This window comes from Stegodyphus dumicola, chromosome 10 (genome assembly GCF_044657685.1).
Source record: "Stegodyphus dumicola isolate Sdum_Otavi_A_Nest chromosome 10, ASM4465768v1".
NCBI classification, from domain to species: Eukaryota; Metazoa; Arthropoda; class Arachnida; order Araneae; family Eresidae; genus Stegodyphus; species Stegodyphus dumicola.
This window is the reverse complement of record NC_140777.1, coordinates 114,717,809-114,739,136: the sequence shown is the minus strand read 5'-3', so window position 1 is coordinate 114,739,136 and position 21,328 is coordinate 114,717,809. Positions and strand designations below refer to the sequence as shown.

The window sequence follows — 21,328 nt, the reverse complement described above, 5'->3', positions numbered from 1 at the left end:
CCCGCAGGATGTTTGGCGAGGCTGCCACACTTCGGCAAAACTAACGCCAAGAACTATCGCCAAAATGAGCCCAACCGAGACATGCTGTTGCCAGGGCTTACGCTAGATGCGCGGCAAGGTCTTGTCCGAGCGTAATGAAGGCATATCGCTATTCAAGAAGGAAACGCAGTATTTACATTCGTAATAAATTAATTAGAAAATATTTCCTTTTCTGCACACTGACGATTTATGTCAAATAAGTTAATCTGCAATTCTTTATGAGCATTAGCTAGTTATATTGATTGTTATTTAACAATAAGATTCTTTCAATTAAATATGAAATCTAAATATAGATACACTAATAAGATAAAATATAATTTCTAAAATGCCCATTTGATGAAATGCGTTAAATAAAATCTAAAATTTCTAAGCTAGATATATTTTAATTTGACGCATCGATATACTCTACAATAAGCTTTAACTGCAACTTATATGCACAAAGTCGTTGTTGTGACTAATCTCATTTGTCTGACCTATTAGAACAAGCCCACGACGTTTATCGTGACAAGAAGTACAAGATTGCGTCTGTCGTTGACAATGAGCACCCTATACGTGACAGCAGTATTTTGCCCAGTTCCACCCCAATTCTGAGGAAGAGCACCACGCGGGGCGGTTCAAAGGTCTTCCACCTCTCTTTCTCTACCACGAAAACCACACGAGAGGCCTTTCGGCTCACCATCTATTTGGGAATGCTCCAATGCCACTATACATTTAAAACATCTATGCCATTTTCGGGATTCGAACCCGGGCCCTTCGGCACAATAGTCAGAGTAGCTAACCACTATCCCGTTGGGTGGCTACACTCGCAAAATAAAATCTTTAACAAAAAAAGTCAGCTCAGGTATAACAATATTACATTTTCTAGAAACACAACTGCCGGCAAATTAAAAGTACAGAAAATGAGTTGATTTATTTTTACATCAAAAGTGAAAATCATGAAAATATTACATCTTTTGGCTTACGTAATATATTTCATTTACCATGTTTAAAAAAGAAACCGTTGTTTAATTTTCATAATTACTATTATCCCATGAATAATTTTCCCTCTTTCCCAGAAATTCACCAATTTTCGTCTTTTTTGGAAAAATTTATATATTTTTTTATTCCTTGTATTACATTCTAAAACACTTTTATTGAAAATTGTAATTTAATTAAATATCCATATTTTCAATTATTTTAAAAGTTTTAAATCATTTGAACATTTTTTTAATATCTGTACTATGATTAAATTGTAATTTTTAATATCTATACTATGATAATATACATCTATCGATACTATGATTTTTAATATCTATGCCATGATGCATTTCGATATTTTTGCAGAGGAAATGGAAATTCGAGCACTCAAATCCCATAAATCTTGGAGGGGGGGGAATCGAGATTTGAAAATTCGAATCTCCGCACCTCTTTCGTCATGCGAATCTTTCGAGTTAAATTAATTAACAAAAAATTAAAATTGATTAGTTTCATTGTAATCCAAAAGAAGAATATTTTATTATTCGTTTATTGAAAGTTTATTGAAAAAGAAATTTTATTTATTTCGTTTATTGAAAAAGAAAGAAAGGGAATAATATATTTTCAATGGTACCCAGATTATCAACATCAACTTCGTCAAGGCCACGAGTGCTACAGTGCAGTATGCTTTCATGAACACACATAACAAAATAATTAATTCATTTTTCATAATTTTCTGGAGATAATTTAACGTGCTATGTTCAGTGTTTATCTATAAGGGGTTATCGAAAATCTTCCGTCCGGGGGCGTCGCTGCAGCGTATAATGCAAATTAGCGCGTAGCCGATGTAGTTTTATAAGCACCGCCATCTTGACATGGCATTATTATGGCATTCGTGTACTTCGGAAGAGTGTGCCGAAAATGCACGAACATTACCAATACCGACGTCATTACCAGATGCGTCTATACAGGACCAACATGTTGTTATTCCTTTTTTTTTTTTTTTTGGCTGAAGGATAAAAGCCGGCAGATATTCATCAGAGAATGAAGAATGTGCATGGATAAACATATGCCTGTCGAAAACCACCGTTGTGGAATGATGGTGTATATTCAGTGCTGGTCGCGATTCGACTCAAGATGCAAATCGATCTAGGATGCACTCCACATCCATTACAGACAACAACAAGTGGGCAGATGATGGTGCGCTTATGGCGGAACGTCGTATATCCATTCGTGTGCTTTCAGAGAATATCGACCTAAGCTTCGGTAGCCTGCAACGCATTATATGACAGGAGTTAGGCTACCGTAAGGTCTGTACCCAATGGGTACCCCGGGAGTTGGATTCCGAACAAAAATCGAATTGGATGGCTGTTTGCCTGAAGCCCCTGTTGCAATGCAAAGGCAACATATTCCTTTAACGCATAGCTGCGGACGACAAAACCTGGTGCCACTACAGGAAAATCTGCATCGAAAGCGTCGACTATACAGTGACGTCATCTTTCGTCCTCCAAGAACAGCCAGTCATCTGCTGGGAAGAGTGATGCTTACCTGTTCTTCTATTTCCAGGGCCCATTGCTTATTGATTTCAAGGATCCAGGTGTCTCCATTGCTGGGGAACTGTACTGAGAAACTCTGGAGATTACGACGTGCAATTAAGATGAAAAGTCCCGGAAAACTGAGGAATGGGGTGATAACGCTCGTGCCCATATTTAAAGTATCGAAACACTAGAGGGGATACACTCGAGCACCAACCTTACTCTCCTGATCTCTTCCCATGTAATTTTTACGCTTTCGATCCCTTTAAAAAATTCTTTGAAAGGTCGCTCGTTCCGGTCGGAAGGCAGCAGGCAGTTTGGGACTCTTTCAAGCAGCAGAAAAAGGTGTTTTAACTAACGGGGTATATTCAACCCGGTGAGGCGGTGGAATGACTATCTAAATTCTCAAGGCGACTGGTATACCAAATGCATGACTGGTATACCAAATCTGGATTGTACAGCCTTTTGATCTTCACTTATATGTTAAATCCTGAAATAATTTCTTTCCACCTCTACACAAACTATGATTTAAGTGAATGACGAAAACGGTAGAAACTTTTAAATTATTACTTAAATATTTTATTTCGTATTAGGTTGCAAAAATAGGCCTCAACTTTCAATAACTTGAATTACTTATTTCTTTAACTTAATCTCATTTATATTTCCTTAATAAATACAGAAGTATGTTTCAAAATATTCCTAAATTTATTTTTCACTGTATGCAAATTTAAAATTTTGCTTTAATTAAAAACTCTTAATAATGAGGAAATCCCCCTTCGGCTTCCTCTTTCTTAGCATTCTCGTACGAAAGATATGAGAGATCCGCGATTCGAAAACATTTTAGGTTAGGTTAGATCAAAGGTTCCCAACCAGGCGAAATTCCTCCCTGGAAAGGGATTTATTTCATGGTATCAAGCGGGGAATGCGGTCAGCCTTTTATTTATCTGTTAAGTATTTTAGTTTATGGATATAACAAGCTACTTTTATTCAAGTTTTGGTATTTATCACCATTTTCTACACCTTTTCTTGTTTAATTAATAAAATACATTAAAAATAATCTAAATTTAAATAAATGTATATGTATTTTTCGAGTTTAGGATGGGAGGAGGGATGATCATCTAGCTATGGTAAAAGGGGTGCATAAGGCAAAAAATCTTGAGGTGGGTTAGATTAATTAGAAATACCAAAACAACACCATGGCTATCAGCAAGGGGTGCCTCGTAGAAGACGTAAGGAACTTCATAAAGGAAAGTTGCTTATATTCACGTCACATATGCGAAAAACCACAAATATGCTTTTCTGCCGAGATTTGAACTCGTTTCCTACTAACTAGTGCTCAGTAATTTTAAGAACTCTGTTATTGGTAAGGCACCGTAAATCTTTTCGGGGGTACAGAAAATTTAAAATTCTTTCCACCTTTACTTTTTTATGAATTAAGTTTTCCAATCAGTTGTTTGGAAGACTAAAGACTAAACATTTGTTTACGACTAAGCTAATATCTTAAAACCTTTATGAAACAGAAACGATAATTTCAACCATAGTTTGCAATACTGAGAAAAATGCATTAAAATGACGACTGATAATCTGACAAAGCAATCCCTCAGCAAATCCCTATAAATAAAATTCTTCACTTCAAATAACATTTCCAGTGACTGCTGAATTATGTTACCTACAATCTATTATTATGCTAAAGTATATTTTTGAATCTCAAACAGAATCTAATTGTAAAAAATCTATGTGCAATTTTTGTGCAAACTTATTTTTTACAATTATTGCTAACACTCTCTCTCTATATTTTTTTTTTCTTTTCTTCTCTTTGCGGTTAGTTTTACAGGAGTCGTTATACACTGTTACTATGCGTATTTCTTAAAATAAACATCCAGTCTAATGTGGCCTTGCTTTGAAAAGAAATATTTCCGAAAATAAATAGCAATCAATATCATTCACGCATAAATGGAAGTCCAGTCTCGTATAGATTACATTTAGCTCTTCCTGTGTATGTCGAAACAACTCTGTGACAGCAATTATATGGTCGCCAAATTCTCGTTACATCCTTCTTAGTTAATTTAGGACCCACCACGTCGCGGACAGACAGACCAATCGACGATAAAGAGAGTGATTGCCAATTACAACCCAAACGGCAATGACTCAGTAACTTCTAATAGGAAATAGATAACATTTTGTATCCCATTAATTCCAGACAGGATGTTTATTTAAATTTTAACGATATCGGTACCCTAAAATTTGTAAATTCTGATAGCTATTGTTATAAGCCGGGGGTGGGAGTAGGGGCATCAGGGAAAAAAGAAGCCATACTGATTCAAACAATTAAATTTTCACTAAAACTGACTCGTATTTCAGCTACACAAGGAGAAAACCACAACAACAACGATGCAGTTCGAACCTGGATCGAATTGCCAGAGTTGAGTGATTTTTATCGACCCGGTCATCAATGACCACTACCCCAAAAATGAACAGTATAGCCAACAAGGCTGAAAAGTGTTTTCACAGCTAATTTTAGATTAGCTTACTCAAATCTTCGCAGTGTTCTCGAAAAATTAACGTAGTTATTCGCCATTAATGTTCCTTTATTTTAAACACGCCCTAAAATGATAAGTATATATGATAACATGCAGCAGTTCATTTATAACAATGAAACGTGATTTCCAATATCTTTGTCAATTTAAAGCGGGGGAAAAAACAGAAAGGTAATAATAAATTCAATGCTAATTTTTCTTGCTTATTGATTTTTTTCAGTTTCATTATTCTTTATTATTTATTAAATTAATTTAAATTATTTTTTCAGTTTAAAAAGATTAAATATTTCTTAAAAATTTATGGTTAGGTTAGGTTATTTAATTACGGCAAAGCCTCGAGGGCTATCTGCCTAAGGGGAGGGATGCCTTCGTGGAGGACTTTTTAAACTGGCTCGTATACACGTTACACATGGAAAAAACCACGAAAACACCCATGAAGCCAGCCCGTTCGCAGGATTCGAACCTCGGACCGAACTACCAGTGTTCACCGACTTTACCGCTCGGCCGCTGGTGGGCCCTTAAAAATTTATAAAAATCCTTCAGCAGAACTCCTTTTTCTTTATCGGATTATCACAGTATCAAATATATTTTTTCCTAAGCACTAACAAAATAATTTTTTTAATGTAATCTTTACTAATTTCATTACAACACAAAGTTGCGTTTTAATTATTCTGATCATGGAGTGGCTGAGATTAGAATAAATACTTATTTACAATAAGAATGAAAAATTAAACCTAATAATAAATGCATTTTAGCTGTTACATATGTCTGTTGAAATTTCAGTCAGGAATTAGACAAATCTATTTTACTTTTGTTAATACTTTTCTATCATTTTTCTCAGGTAAAACATTACAGAAAGTTCCTTGATATTTTAAGTATTTATTTATAAAACGTAGTAGCTGAAACATATAAAAGTTGAAAAAAATAATATTTTCTAACCGTCATCATAAAAAGCTTTTTAAAATAAAATTCTCTCCATATCTCATCGCACAGTTTCTTCTGAAATAACAAAGGAAACTCTCTCTCTCTCTTGCCTAAAGACATCTTGAAAAAGACATTTTCAACATTAGTAAAAAATAATAGATACTTTATAGATGTGCTATTACGTAACAAAATCCACCAGAATGAATTTTGAAAGAATTTCACTAATTAAACCCAATGAATTTCATGCGATCTAAAAGAAAATTCCACGTTACTTGATAAGATCAGACGAAGTTCAATTAGTTCTTTTCCTTCAATTACCAGATGGCTAAAACGTGCAGCATTCTTAACGCCAGTTAATGGCCGAAAGCCGGACTTCCAGTTCGTAATTATTCTCCGAGTTGCAATACACCGTCATTGTGATTTTTTTAAGTAACCACACCATTAAAATTGCTTCAGCGAAAGTGCTCATTACTTTTTATTATTACTAAAACTGATAAGAAAATCCAAGTACAAAACCATGTGCAAGTCGCCCAACCATTTATTGCAATCTATAAATTGAAAAGATGGTGATTTACTTTTTGGAAGATGTTACAGACATACGGGGGGGGGACCAAAAATTCAATGGTTCAAAGGCTGACTCACTGAACAGAAAACTCGTTATTCACATCCATAAAAAGAAACCAGCCCTTCCTATTTTTTCAGTTTACACTTTACTGATGATTATACTTAGTGCACAACTATTCAAGAATTGCTCTATCATATTTCAAATTTATGCATAAATTTTCATAAGATTTTTACAAACTTTTTTAATACAGGAATAGCACTTTTCGATCATTAAGTCTACAGGAAGACACTACACCTGCCTAGATCATGATATTGCTATGGTAGACGAACACTGCAGCAAAGAAGAACGAAATCTGTTAAAAAATCCTAGAACAAAATTTTTAAAATAGTTCAAAATACAATTATTCGGGTTTGTTACCTTTCATTACATTTAAATTAAATATTCAAAAAAAAAAAAAAAAAAAAAAAAAAAAAAAAAACATTTACACTAAAATATACCTACAACAACAGATACGTTTTTCTTCTACGATTATAAAATGGAAATCTGCGAGTAAGTAATTTCGTCACATTTTCTCTATGGTTATAAAATGAAGAAGCTGCAAGTAAGGATTTCGTCGCATTTCTCTACGATCATAAAATGCAGGATCTATGAGCAAGGTTTCACTGCATTTTAGCATTCTCTGATTATACAATGAAGAATTTGCGAGTAAGTGATTTCGTCGCATTTTCTCTATGATTATAAAATGCAGAATCTCCGAGTATGGATTTCGTCCCATTTCTCTACGATTATAAAATGAAGAATCAGCGAGTGAAATGGAATAGATCCAGAAATTCAAAATTTGGAAAATATATTGTACGGAAAATAAAGTGGGTTTTTTTTTTTTTTTTTTTTTTTTTTTTTTTTTTTTAAATTCAACTTAAATATTTTTTACTTAATGCCAAAACGATTTTTCGAACAAATTTTCGCTTAACAAATTAAAAGTACACAACTCGTCAGACCAAAGGTTGGCCGGCCAAGTGGCTAATATTTTTAAAACTTTAACGGATTAGTTGAATATAAAATGAGGTATCACAAAAATATATGTTAGCATGTTTATCCGTTATATTTTATATAACAATAAATTTGTGAAACTACGAAAAAGCTTACTTCTGATAGCATATCATAATTTGAGGAAATTTCCTATAGTTTTACTTTTCTCTCTTTTATTTGATGAAATTTACGCTACCTTTCACATCCTCCTTTACAAACGTGTTTGTAGCCTTTCGTTTCATCTGATTTCAGTTATTTGAGTTTTCGATTATCTGAACTCACTTCAGCCATGATACATGGATAAGGATTCTACTCACGAGCAAATGCATTATAATACCAAATGGAAACCACAATATAAATGGTTTTTTAAGTTCAGGATTACATTTCATTTCTTGCTTAATATAAAAGGGAGGTGAAAGCAGAAGAATAATTTCTCACTCAAAGACGCATAGTTATGTGGGTTATACGAATTGGGGAAGGAGAACAGAATGCGGGCTGGGATCCAAAGCGAATTTTTCAGGAGATGAAAAGCATATGGGGGCAGAGTTTTCCAAAAGAAGTTCTATGAATAGCAGTAACTTCTTCATTCATATTAAAAATATATAATCTAATTCAATATAAATATTTAATTACTATCTTCATCTCTTTAAAAGAATACGATAATAGTTATAAAACAAATAGAAAAGGGATACAAAACGTAACAGAAGTTTATCCAGTAATTCAGCTCTAAAAAATGTAAATCGTATTTGAAATAATCATAAAACTAGTTATTAAAGTTAACAATTTTTATTCCGAATTAAAACGTTTCCAAATTTGAACGATTAGCTATCTTTAATTCCACCCTCATTTGTTTCGTCATTTTCTGTTCAATCAATCTATATTTAATTTCATACACATTTATGGAGCTTTACTAACCTTAGTGCAAGCCTAAAATGGAGGTTTTCACATGCAGTAAAATAATATATATTTCCATTCCTATGTAACTGCGGAATTACTTTATTCAGGCTAAGCGCGTTAAGAACTGCTTGCAATGAATACATCTAGTTTTAAAGTATGTCAATCTGATAATTCCATTATTCTACTGTTAAGCAATGCATTTTTAAATTTCCTGAAAAACTAAACACTAAATTTTCCCCCTGAATAATAGATTTTTAAACCGAAATAAATTTAAAAGATACGTATTTATGCAGTGGGATTATATGTATGCACACATACGAATCTTTGCTTTTGAAAATCCTTCAAAATATAACGCCGGCCATTAAAACTGCAAAGCCAACAAGGTCAAAAGATAACACAACTAAATTAATTTTACAGATTCTTTCAATACAAATATAAAATAATTAAAATTTCAGCTACGTTGGACACACAGAATCTGCTATGATCAGTACCGCATGTAACTGCCGAGAACTATCTGCCGAGAAAATGTCGGACTTCAGAGTTAATTCTTTCGGTACGACATAGGTCGCGCACTTTTCTGTTAGAATCACATGCTCTATGATCATAAAATGCAGAATCTGTGAGTAAGGTTTTACTGCATTTTAGCATTCTCTCTGATTATAAAATGAAGAATTTGCAAGTAAGTGATTTCGTCGCATTTTCTCTATGATTGGCATGAGACAACCACAAGTCCTAATACCCATGTCATATAATACTAAATGTTCAAAGTGCCAGATAAATTTACGCGACTCGATTGGATAAGAGTCTCTCTTATCCAATCGCGTCTTGTAACTCCCACTGCTGAGCCTGCATCTTGATGATGGATTCAAAAGCGGTACTCACAGAGAAAACAATGTTACGTTACAATTTATGTGCGTCATTCAACACACCACTGAACTCGTAAATACTTCTGTTGTATCTTTAAAGCTAAATAAAGCAATATCTGTCATGGAGATACTTCATACAAAAACAACGTTTTAGGACAACGTTTCGTCGTATGTGCAGACATTTATTGTTGGGCAACACACTGTATTTCCTGGACTCGAGTTCGTGATGTGGTTATACAATTCGTACAAGATATCTAGCCTAAGTAGATAGAAAATGGGGGTTCACCGACACGCGGTGTGGGGTGTGGGCGTGGCCAATGACGTCACACAGAAGGCGGGACCAAAGGCAACGTCATCACACTAGGAGGCGTGGTCACGAGTGGAGTTGAGGTGTTGGTAGATTGCTGATTGAGTTGTAGACCTCCTGCTTTTCATTTAAAGTTAGTTTTTTTAAAAATTGGAAACAGGAAATATTTTCTGCATCTTAATTTTGATGAAATGGCGATGCTGCCCTCTCTTGACGAAAAAGTGAATTATATGTTTTAGAAATATATTTTTTAAGTCTGGTGTTAAAATTATTCAATGCACGACTCTGAAAACAATGTAAAAGAAACAAATATAAAAAAGACTTTCCTTTAATGATAGTTTACCATGTCATCAAAATGAAACTACAAGATAATTTGTTTTTATTACTCAATTTTATTCTGATACTTTTATCCTTTCTAGTTTTAAATGAAACTTTAACTTATTTCTTAGGTTTTCTGTTCATAATAGCATATTCATTTACTGTCATATTTTTTTAATACTTAACGTTTCTAATTTTTAATATTTTATTTAATTTCCACGTACTATTTTTTTTCATACCTTTCATAAATTTCAGAATACCCTGATTTTTAACTTATACGTTATATTTCACAAACGTTCCCGCACATGCTGTTTATTTGTTACATTACTTAATTTTAGATGCAATTTAACACTTTTTTTAACGTTATAATGTTCAATATATTCTGAATTTTAACTTCATTTACTTTTTTTAAACCACTTTAGTATTCTATACACACTTTAACTTAGTGGTATGAAATTGTATTTAAAAAGAAATGTTTATTTTTCGTGATCTTAGTTCTTTTACTAAATTTTCTACAGAATTTCTAATTTCTTTCACGTGTTTAACAATATCTTCCTTACATTACCGAATATTTTTTAAAAAAAACTTAAGTCTATAACTGTTAATTGCTTTTCTTACGTTCATGATTTCTCTTCTGTGTTCATATTTCTTAATTCTAGCTTAACTTATTTATTATAATGTTTTCATCTCTGTCTCATCACTCGTAATTCCAACATTTTATCCCTTTTTATTCATTTTAACGATATGGATTGTTTTCATTTACTCCATATTCAAATATTTCCTTACAATTTTTATAATACTTGTTTTATTCCTCGATCATAATAGATCATCTACAGGTTTTACTCAGAAATTTCCATTCACAACTTTACAGTTTAATACCATTTATATCTAAATGTATTTCTTTCTCATATAGTTTTATGGTCTTCAAAGTTTCTAACATCATGTTTAGTTTTAAATCCCGATTACCTTTAAGTGTGTTGATAATTTTCATTTCTAATTTTACAACCACGTTCAGTGTTTCATCCACACATACCAAAATATTTCTTACATTTTCAGATATTTAGTCTATGTCATATTTCAGTACTTCAAATGAATTTACACTGCTCACACTATTATTTTTTCATGTTTTAGAGACACTAACTATACTAATTTTACTATTTTTCCTGCACTAATTGCATCTATGTCAGCACTCATGATAAACTAGCAATTGTTTTGCATCACATGCATAAAGAAATTCTTAAAACCAACTTTTTCAATATCGTACTCAAATTACTGTTTTCCAGATGGGAATTACCAGTATTCTTTGGTTTTACTCTGTTACATCTTTTTAAATTTTAACATCATACTTTTAATTCTAACATACATCTTTTAAACAGTTTTTCTTTTAATGATAGCCTTACCTTATTTGTTCAAATTAATTCTTTCATTCACCTTCTTTACTACCTTTCAGTACCTTCATAATTCACAATGCAAACACAATGTCTTTCACTGACATTCTTTTTAATAATACCACAAGTTTCCTTAATTGACGGATATTCATGATACGGATTGTCTCTTGATTTTCTTTTTGTTTACCTTACACTAATAGAAAATTTTTATTTTACAAGTTCAGCTTTTAATGAAATAGAAATAAAAACTACGATACACCTGCTGTTTTTAAGAAAAGGAACTTTGATATATTTCATGATAACGTGAAGTCTACAGCGCTTATCAAGGATCTTCCTTCACTTCTGTATGTACTGTCAAATTTGGAATAGCAACAATAACCTTAAGATAATACATTCTTTCGCGTATGATTATCAGAGTTTTAGAAATTTTCCATTCCTCTATCATGATAAGTGGATGATGCTTTTAAGATTCTCCTTATGCATATATGTAATATCGAGGTTCAGAATAACAACATTAGGACACTATAACTCTTTTTCCACTGTCCTATCATGATTATTTTTACACATATGACGCCGGAAAGACTGGCTTCACAAACAAGACATGACAAGAATGTATTACGATAAGTGTTGATGAAATCATTTCGTTAATGTATGTTTTAGATAATTTTTGCTATTTAAGAATGCTACGTATTTCTATATCATTCAGAATTGTCGTTAGATTCAAAAGCGAATATGAGGAATATATGTGATACAGAGTTAAATGTGGAATTATACGAAGAATTTTATTCACGAAATGAAGCTGATATTTTGCTAGATGAACTATCAAATTACGATTTTAAAAATATTAGTTTTGAAATTAATGGGACTCAGTATGTTCCACGAAGAAATGTACTCGGTTTTGGTGATGAAGGACTTAGTTACGAATTCTCTGGAACGAGCATTTGTGCAGAACCATGGACTCAAACTCTTCTAAATGTAAAAGATTATGTTGAAACGATAACTGGCAAAAAATATAATTTTGCTTTATTGAACTATTATCCTGACGGAGTGGCGAAAATTTCAACGCATAAAGACAATGAAACTTGTCTCGAACCTGAAAGTGATATACCTATCATCAGTTTAGGTGCAAAACGTCAAATGGTATTTACCAGGCGAAATTTCACATCTCGAAGCGTGGACTTAACTCATGGAACTCTCCTTGTAATGAAATCCCCAACGAATCAATTTTGGATGCACGGAATACCCTCTCAACCTGACGTTAAAGATCCTAGAATTAGTATCACATTCCGAAACATAAAAATTTCGAAAATTAAAAAACGACGCTTGGAAGATAATGAGGATGAACTTCCAGAGGATGACTGGTTTGCCCACTATATGAAGTCTGTTCCTGAAAATATCTTCATGCCGAATAATCGAGAACAGAAAAAAGAAAGTTCGAAGTTGATTGCACAGTGGACTCTTGGTTGGGGATATTTTGTGTCCATAAATCAGTTTGAAAATAGAATGAACATTCATCTACGTGAATGTGTGGAACAAAATAAAATATTATACCCTACTACACGCGGTGTTGTTATAACTCCTGCAACATGGCAAGAATTTTCCTCAAAAATATATGAATTTAATCTTGTCTATATGAGTGCCAGCATCATTTGCAATAATGAGTTGGTAGTTTTCAACAAAGAAGGTGAGTGTATTTTTCAACAAGTTTTTAAACAAGATGAAAATTCTTTTAAACTAAAACCTACATACCTAAAAGTAAACTGTGATATTTTAAAAAAATTGAAAGAAATTATTCCTGATGTATCTAATACTTTATATAAAAGTATTTTTGAAATTATTTTACCGTTGCAAATCAAATGTAAAAACAATTGTTCGGATATGGTAAGTGATGATGATGAACTTTTTAAAGAACTCATAAACTCTATCAAAACTGAATTAAATTCAGTGATAAAAAAGCTATATAAATGCGAAGGTTGCATTGTAAATCATCCTTCACAAACAAGACATGATTGCATTATAATAAGTGTTGAGGATAGAATTAAATATATTGGTGAAGATATATTTTTATGTATTAATTTTAAAAATATAAGAGATTCTTTAAGGCAGAAAAAAATGTTTCATTTATTTTGTAATAGGTTTTTTTGAATCGAAATGTTATGAAGATTATAAAAATGCACTAATATAAGTACAGCTATTCTATTTAAATTTCTGTCTTTGGTTGATGTTATGAATATTTTTTTTCTTATGTTTTTTTTAATAGAAATATATTGAAATTTTAGTTTTAATTTTAAAGCAAACATGTATATCAAATATCAGTAAATGGATATTGTTGTTAATTTGATATTAACTAATGAAAGAAAATTCTAAGTATATTTTATGTATAATACAGAAACTTGTTCTTTGGAAATAAATAAATGTATTTAAATAGAAAAGCTTCTTGGTGAAATGAATGTATTTTTATTTTTTATAACAATTTGTTTAAGAATTGTATATTTACAGTGCAGTATATGCTTCAAGTGATTCACTCGTGTTGAAAATTTAAGAGTTTATGAAGCGATTATTCGCTGAACTTATGTGATATATTTGTAAGGTATCTTGAATACGAGTAATCTGAAGAGATATTTGAAATCTCATGAAAGAAACATCAGATGTAGTGTATGTCCTAAGAAATTTAAGTTTGTAGTTTGAAAAGTCGCGAAGCGTCTCGTCTTAGAATTTTGTAGTGAATAATCACAAGTTCTTTTCATGTAAAAAGGATATGAAAACTTATAAAGTTACTTTTAAGAGTAAATCGTGATAAAAAATATTTAGTGAGCATAAGAATTTAAAACAATATGAATCTTTACATCGTATTGAATGTTCGGACATTTTTTCAAGTAAAACAGAATTTGAAGAAAATCTCGCGAACCTTTTTTTTTTTTTTTTTTTAAATTTTGCTGGTGTCAAAAGAAACAGAAATATGCTGATGATGATGTTTTGAAACAGCATGATACTTTTCTTCTTATAAATTGCATCCATTGTTTACAAGTGTTTAAAAGAAAAAGTGATCTCTTACACCACATTCGAATGCGACATGGTTTGATACGAATCTTACAAAAACGAAGAAACGTTGACATCGTGAATACATGCAAGTCTTCTAAAATCGCAAGTCTTAATAGTATGTTCGCAATTGAATCGATTTGCTAGAACATAGAAAATGATCATGTCTTAAATGTACTTCTTGAATATATAAAATTGTAGTTAGTAGGGAAAAAATGAGTTATGATGTAGTTTTACACTGAGTTATGATATCGGTGTTTGAAATGGTAATCAATAGTTACATTTAAAATGTGTCGTGAGTGTGAAAATGCAGAAATAAAAGAGCTTTGGCGAATTTAATAAACGTGGTTCAATGTGGTTGATGAAAAAATTTGTTCCATGTGAATTAAATAATGTAAGATATGAACCTCTTTCTCTCAATAGTTAATTATTCAATTGTAAGACAATTAAACTTTAAATATATATGCATGTAGTACATGTAATGATTAATATTACATTGATTAATGTAAATAACTGATGATATGTGTATTAACATAGTGAATGTTCGCTTTTATGAAGTTCTAAGCATTACTTTAAATACCATTCATAAAACTTTTATCTCATATATACAAACATGACAATATCTATTGAGTTTTCGTTTATTCTTTGGAATGTATGAAAGTTTAAATATTTTTTTTAAAATTTAATGTAGATTGGAGTAAAATATCTGTATCTTTCTTCATTTCAATCGGTAATATCTGTATGCTGGTAAAGGTACATATGTTCGTAAGAATTATACTGTGTCACATTTTTGACAATCTTCTTTCATTCATATTAGCTAATAAGAGAATTATTGAAGTTAGTAAAGTAATGAAAATCAACGTTATTGAAAGAAAACTCTAAAAGCATTTACATTTCCAGAAATATATCAAAGTTCCTTTTCTTAAAAACAGCAGGTGTATCGTAGTTTTTATTTCTATTTCATTAAAAGCTGAACTTGTAAAATAAAAATTTTCTATTAGTGTAAGGTAAACAAAAAGAAAATCAAGAGACAATCCGTATCATGAATGAAATTCAAGTCTTACGTCGGATTAAAAAGAAATATTCTGAATCTAAATGTTTATGCCTATTTAGCACAAAATGCGTTTATTTGTGTTATAAATTTAACTAAAACCATTCTTATAACAGTATGTTGCCTTTAAACTGGGTAAAAGTGTTAAGTATATTTTCTGATGGTATTGATATACTTGTCAAAGAAGTTCTAGAAACCTCAATTGTCGAAAGAGCATATAATAAGAATCTCCTTTCCTATCGCTACGTCAGTTACAGGTTAAGGGGTGGCTTGAATGGACAAAGGTAATGTTTGTGCAAAAATATAGTAGTTCTATTTTGAAATGAGAAATAATTCGCTTTTTGTCAATTAAGGAAACTTGTGGTATTATTAAAAAGAATGTCAGTGAAAGACATTGCGTTTGCATAGTGAATTATGAAGGTACTGAAAGGTAGTAAAGAAGGTGAATGAAAGAATTAATTTGAACAAATAAGGTAAGGCTATCATTAAAAGAAAAAACTGTTTAAAAGATGTATGTTAGAATTAAAAGTATGATGTTAAAATTTAAAAAGATGTAACAGAGTAAAACCAAAGAATACTGTAATTCCCATCTGGAAAACAGTAATTTGAGTACGATATTGAAAAAGTTGGTTTTAAGAATTTCTTTATGCATGTGATGCAAAACAATTGCTAGTTTATCATGAGTGCTGACATAGATGCAATTAGTGCAGGAAAAATAGTAAAATTAGTATAGTTAATGTCTCTAAAACATGAAAAAATAATAGTGTGAGCAGTGTAAATTCATTTGAAGTACTGAAATATGACATAGACTAAATATCTGAAAATGTAAGAAATATTTTGGTATGTGTGGATGAAACACTGAACGTGGTTGTAAAATTAGAAATGAAAATTATCAACACACTTAAAGGTAATCGGGATTTAAAACTAAACATGATGTTAGAAACTTTGAAGACCATAAAACTATATGAGAAAGAAATACATTTAGATATAAATGGTATTAAACTGTAAAGTTGTGAATGGAAATTTCTGAGTAAAACCTGTAGATGATCTATTATGATCGAGGAATAAAACAAGTATTATAAAAATTGTAAGGAAATATTTGAATATGGAGTAAATGAAAACAATCCATATCGTTAAAATGAATAAAAAAGGATAAAATGTTGGAATTACGAGTGATGAGACAGAGATAAAAACATTATAATAAATAAGTTAAGCTAGAATTAAGAAATATGAACACAGAAGAGAAATCATGAACGTAAGAAAAGCAATTAACAGTTATAGACTTAAGTTTTTTTTTAAAAATATTCGGTAATGTAAGGAAGATATTGTTAAACACGTGAAAGAAATTAGAAATTCTGTAGAAAATTTAGTAAAAGAACTAAGATCACGAAAAATAAACGTTTCTTTTTAAATACAATTTCATACCACTAAGTTAAAGTGTGTATAGAATACTAAAGTGGTTTAAAAAAAGTAAATGAAGTTAAAATTCAGAATATATTGAACATTATAACGTTAAAAAAAGTGTTAAATTGCATCTAAAATTAAGTAATGTAACAAATAAACAGCATGTGCGGGAACGTTTGTGAAATATAACGTATAAGTTAAAAATCAGGGTATTCTGAAATTTATGAAAGGTATGAAAAAAAATAGTACGTGGAAATTAAATAAAATATTAAAAATTAGAAACGTTAAGTATTAAAAAAATATGACAGTAAATGAATATGCTATTATGAACAGAAAACCTAAGAAATAAGTTAAAGTTTCATTTAAAACTAGAAAGGATAAAAGTATCAGAATAAAATTGAGTAATAAAAACAAATTATCTTGTAGTTTCATTTTGATGACATGGTAAACTATCATTAAAGGAAAGTCTTTTTTATATTTGTTTTTTTTACATTGTTTTCAGAGTCGTGCATTGAATAATTTTAACACCAGACTTAAAAAATATATTTCTAAAACATATAATTCACTTTTTCGTCAAGAGAGGGCAGCATCGCCATTTCATCAAAATTAAGATGCAGAAAATATTTCCTGTTTCCAATTTTTAAAAAAACTAACTTTAAATGAAAAGCAGGAGGTCTACAACTCAATCAGCAATCTACCAACACCTCAACTCCACTCGTGACCACGCCTTCTAGTGTGATGACGTTGCCTTTGGTCCCGCCTTCTGTGTGACGTCATTGGCCACGCCCACACCCCACACCGCGTGTCGGTGAACCCCCATTTTCTATCTACTAGCCTATCAGGTAAATAGTACATCAGAATCGTTGTAAATCTGCCAATTCCATCCATCTCTCCTAAACACACTGGTCTTCTTCTTGGATATATTCGCATGACAACCAGCATATGCCTTGTTATATGAATATGGATTCGCATTATACAAGTCAGATTGTATCAACACGAGCAGCAATAGGGTAGTATAACGATCCGCATCCATGTGCGCTAATATCCACGATCTGCATTCATGGTATGCTATTAATCTCCACAATTTGCCTCCATAGTACGCTATTATTCTATTACATTATCAAATACAGGCACATGATGCTGCAACTTGCCTCTTCTTACTCGAAGCATATTCTATGCTTCTAGACAAACAAGGAGTAAACATGATTTCTCTGTTAGATAACCGTTTTTCCATCTGTTTTACACATTCTAGGTGGGGTTGTAGACTCGAATATTTACGTACAAGCTGCACTGCTAATCATTTTCATGTCCTACCATGCTCAATCTGTTACACGAATTTCACATCGTTCGCTTGCTTCCTTAAATTATACAGTTTTAGCTAAATGCACTAATCAGTGAATAATATATATATATGGGGGCCGGTTAGCTATCATATTATTCTTGGTCACATGCGACTAAAAAATCATGGACAAGCCATGAGAATTTAATTAGAATAAATACATTCATCTCATTTGAATTTTGCTTTGAAAATTACAAAATTTTTAGTGTAGAGAATGGAGGAAAGCAACTGAGAAGGAAAATCACTGCTTCTGAAACGCAGGGATATTACATCTTGTACTCAGCGTGGTAATAAAGTGACGTCACCTTCTTTATCAAGGTTTCCCGAACTATCCAATGATGTAAATTTACATAACCATTGATTGGCGTACAATTTAATGAGCAGCCCTGCTGCCATGGTGGTAGGAGAGCTAGCTGCGACAATCTGCGCCCAGGTTCGAATTGCAGAGAAGGCACTGATGCTTGTATGCAGTGCATAGTGTGTTTACGATATGGAGGCAGTTAAAATACTAGTTGAAGGTCGGAAGTTCTCTCGAGATGTTGGTGGTAGGGAAAGAGAGCAGAGAGGCCCTCGGATCCGTCCTACCATCTCGGTATTCTCCATCAAAATTAGAAAGACACTTCCCCTTTTCCGAGTGTAATTTCATCGCCCCCAATGGTGAACGTGAACCCTGTGCAAAGTTCTCGGTAATGAGATGACTAAATGACTGAAGGTTTGATGAATGCATTAAGTTGTAATTATCCAGCCAGTTGGAACAACAACAACATTGAATTCATCATTAGACCAAAGCAACGTTAGCCCAGAAGGGCTATTAGTCTCAAAACAGGATTTTGAGTTGAATCGCTATAAAAGTCCGAATAACTTTTCAAATTGTTGCCACCAAATATTATCGCCCTCTATAATATTTAAAGAAATTAAATAATGAAGAATTTGCATGAATGTATGCATGTTTTAGCACTGTGAAATAGAGCCATAAAATTTTGAATAACGTAGTCCCTCACCCTAATATAGACACCTGGAAGCCCGAGGGTGGAATTTCGAATTTGTTTTATTGTGTATTTTATATTTTGTAAAATTTTAACGAATTTTTGATTAACAAAATGATTTCAAAGTGAGCAATGCCAACATTGTACGGGAAAAAACATTTTTATCTCCAGCGCGCAAGGCTGTCTAACGGAAATTCTACAGATAAGCTGTTTTTAAGTATTTTTAGCCCAAAGGAACATTAGCCCAAATGCTCTCGAAACGTATATATGTGCGCAAAATGGAAAAAAAAAATGCTCGTTTGGTATTATTTTAAATTTAAAAATCTGATCTCATCAACATTTAAAAACAGGAGGCTACTAACAATAAATGAATAAAATGTTTTAATTGAAATATCCATTATTATTAGCAGCAACTGTACTACAGTTAACTAATTCGATCAATTTTTGGAAAAGCTCTCATTTGCTAAATAAAAAGAAATCATTACCGAATTTTGTAAACATTTTTGCATAATATTTTATCGTCATCGCCAATGAAAGTGAAGAGCTCAAAGTAAATCTCTTATATATGAGGGGGGTCAAAATATAATTTCAAGATTTTAAATTTACAGAAGGGGGGAGACATACCAAATCATATATTTTTTGTCAATTATCCTCATAAATATGTTAAAAAATTAATTTGTATACTGATACAGAACCTCTTTCAGACCATGTAACTAAAACTCAACATTCTGATTCGGATAATACTCAAATATTTATATGGCAAATGTTACCTTATCAAAAGCTAATTGTTTTTCCATGCTTAAAGAAACAATAATAGTTTACAAACATTTCATATAAATTTTCTGGTATAACGACAACAAATCAATTTTGCAAGATGTGTCCTATAAAATCCAGGTTAGAAAGGTTAAGAACCCTGCCCTAACCACTCCTTAACTAGAAATAAATACTTCCAAAGATGAAGCAAGTGGAAGAGACTATAACAAAAACAAACCAAAGAAAAATATATTATTTAGCTTTAGACTTAACCCAAAGCTAAATCATCATTGTTAACTAATTTATCCTTCTGCCACATGGAAGCCTCTTAAAACAAAAACAATTGAACTAATTAAACTTGATTAGCATTATTTCCGTCTTGCACTTTTGAGATTGCCGACACTGAGGACATTATTATACAGTACGAAACCTATCAAGTATGAGACTGAACAAAGGTGCGGCAATATAACAATAGCATACGATAAAATGAAAAAAATCTTTAAGCAAATGACGTATGTAAAATAGCCACGCGAGTAACTACGCAATGAATGGGAGAAAAAATAAATTCAACATTTCAGTCACTTTAAAATGATGAATACAAATTATAGGCGGAAGAACAAATGGAAATAAATGTAGGGCAAGCTTATTAATCTTAATTATATTTTATCGAATTATGCAAAGTTATCCTTTACCCCTCTCTTCCTACTCTGTTTCTAACACTGCATTACCAAATGAGGAAACAGAAATATAGCCATGTTGAAAGGGAAAATGTTTCCCGTTTTCTCAACAGACTTTTAACAATAGGTACGTTACACGAAAGTAATTTATTATTTAAAAATTATTAAAATTTTCTGATAATATTATTAATTTTGTCGTTATAACATTCAATCAACAATTTTAACTAATTTTACTTTGATTAGTAAATTACTGAACTCAAAAGACTTGCGAAAATTTCCCAATAAGAACACATATTAATCTGCTCTAATGAATACAGGATATCATACTCATTAACAAAGATACATAGAAACAAGTAGACTAATTTACTTCCGTTTCCAAAATTTATAGTTGAAAATATTTAACATACGAGTTCGGTAACATAATAAAGGCCTTATCCATCTTTCTACTCAAGTGAGGGCTAAAAACTTGAAATAAAGATTTTATCTTAGATCTAAATATAAGTTTTCAAATCTCTATAGTAAGAGGATTGGGATCAAATAATCACACGGATATAAAATTATACACCACTTCTACTAACATCACTACTTTAGGTGTTACAATAACCACAGCTGCATCAATAGATAGGGTAACTGAGTTCAAATAAATGCATAGTATAAAGTTCCACGGCACTTCTATTACTTTCACTACTTTAGAAGTAACAATAACCACAGCTTCACTTG

The 21,328-nt window shown here is 31.7% G+C and overlaps 1 protein-coding gene across 2 annotated transcripts in view; it reads right to left on the bottom strand.

The window, feature by feature from the left end:
• The window catches only part of LOC118202418 (phosphatidylinositol 3-kinase regulatory subunit alpha-like), a 313,423-nt gene that overhangs the window by 86,450 nt on the left and 205,645 nt on the right, over positions 1–21,328 (bottom strand). The gene's annotated exons all lie outside the window — the stretch shown is intronic.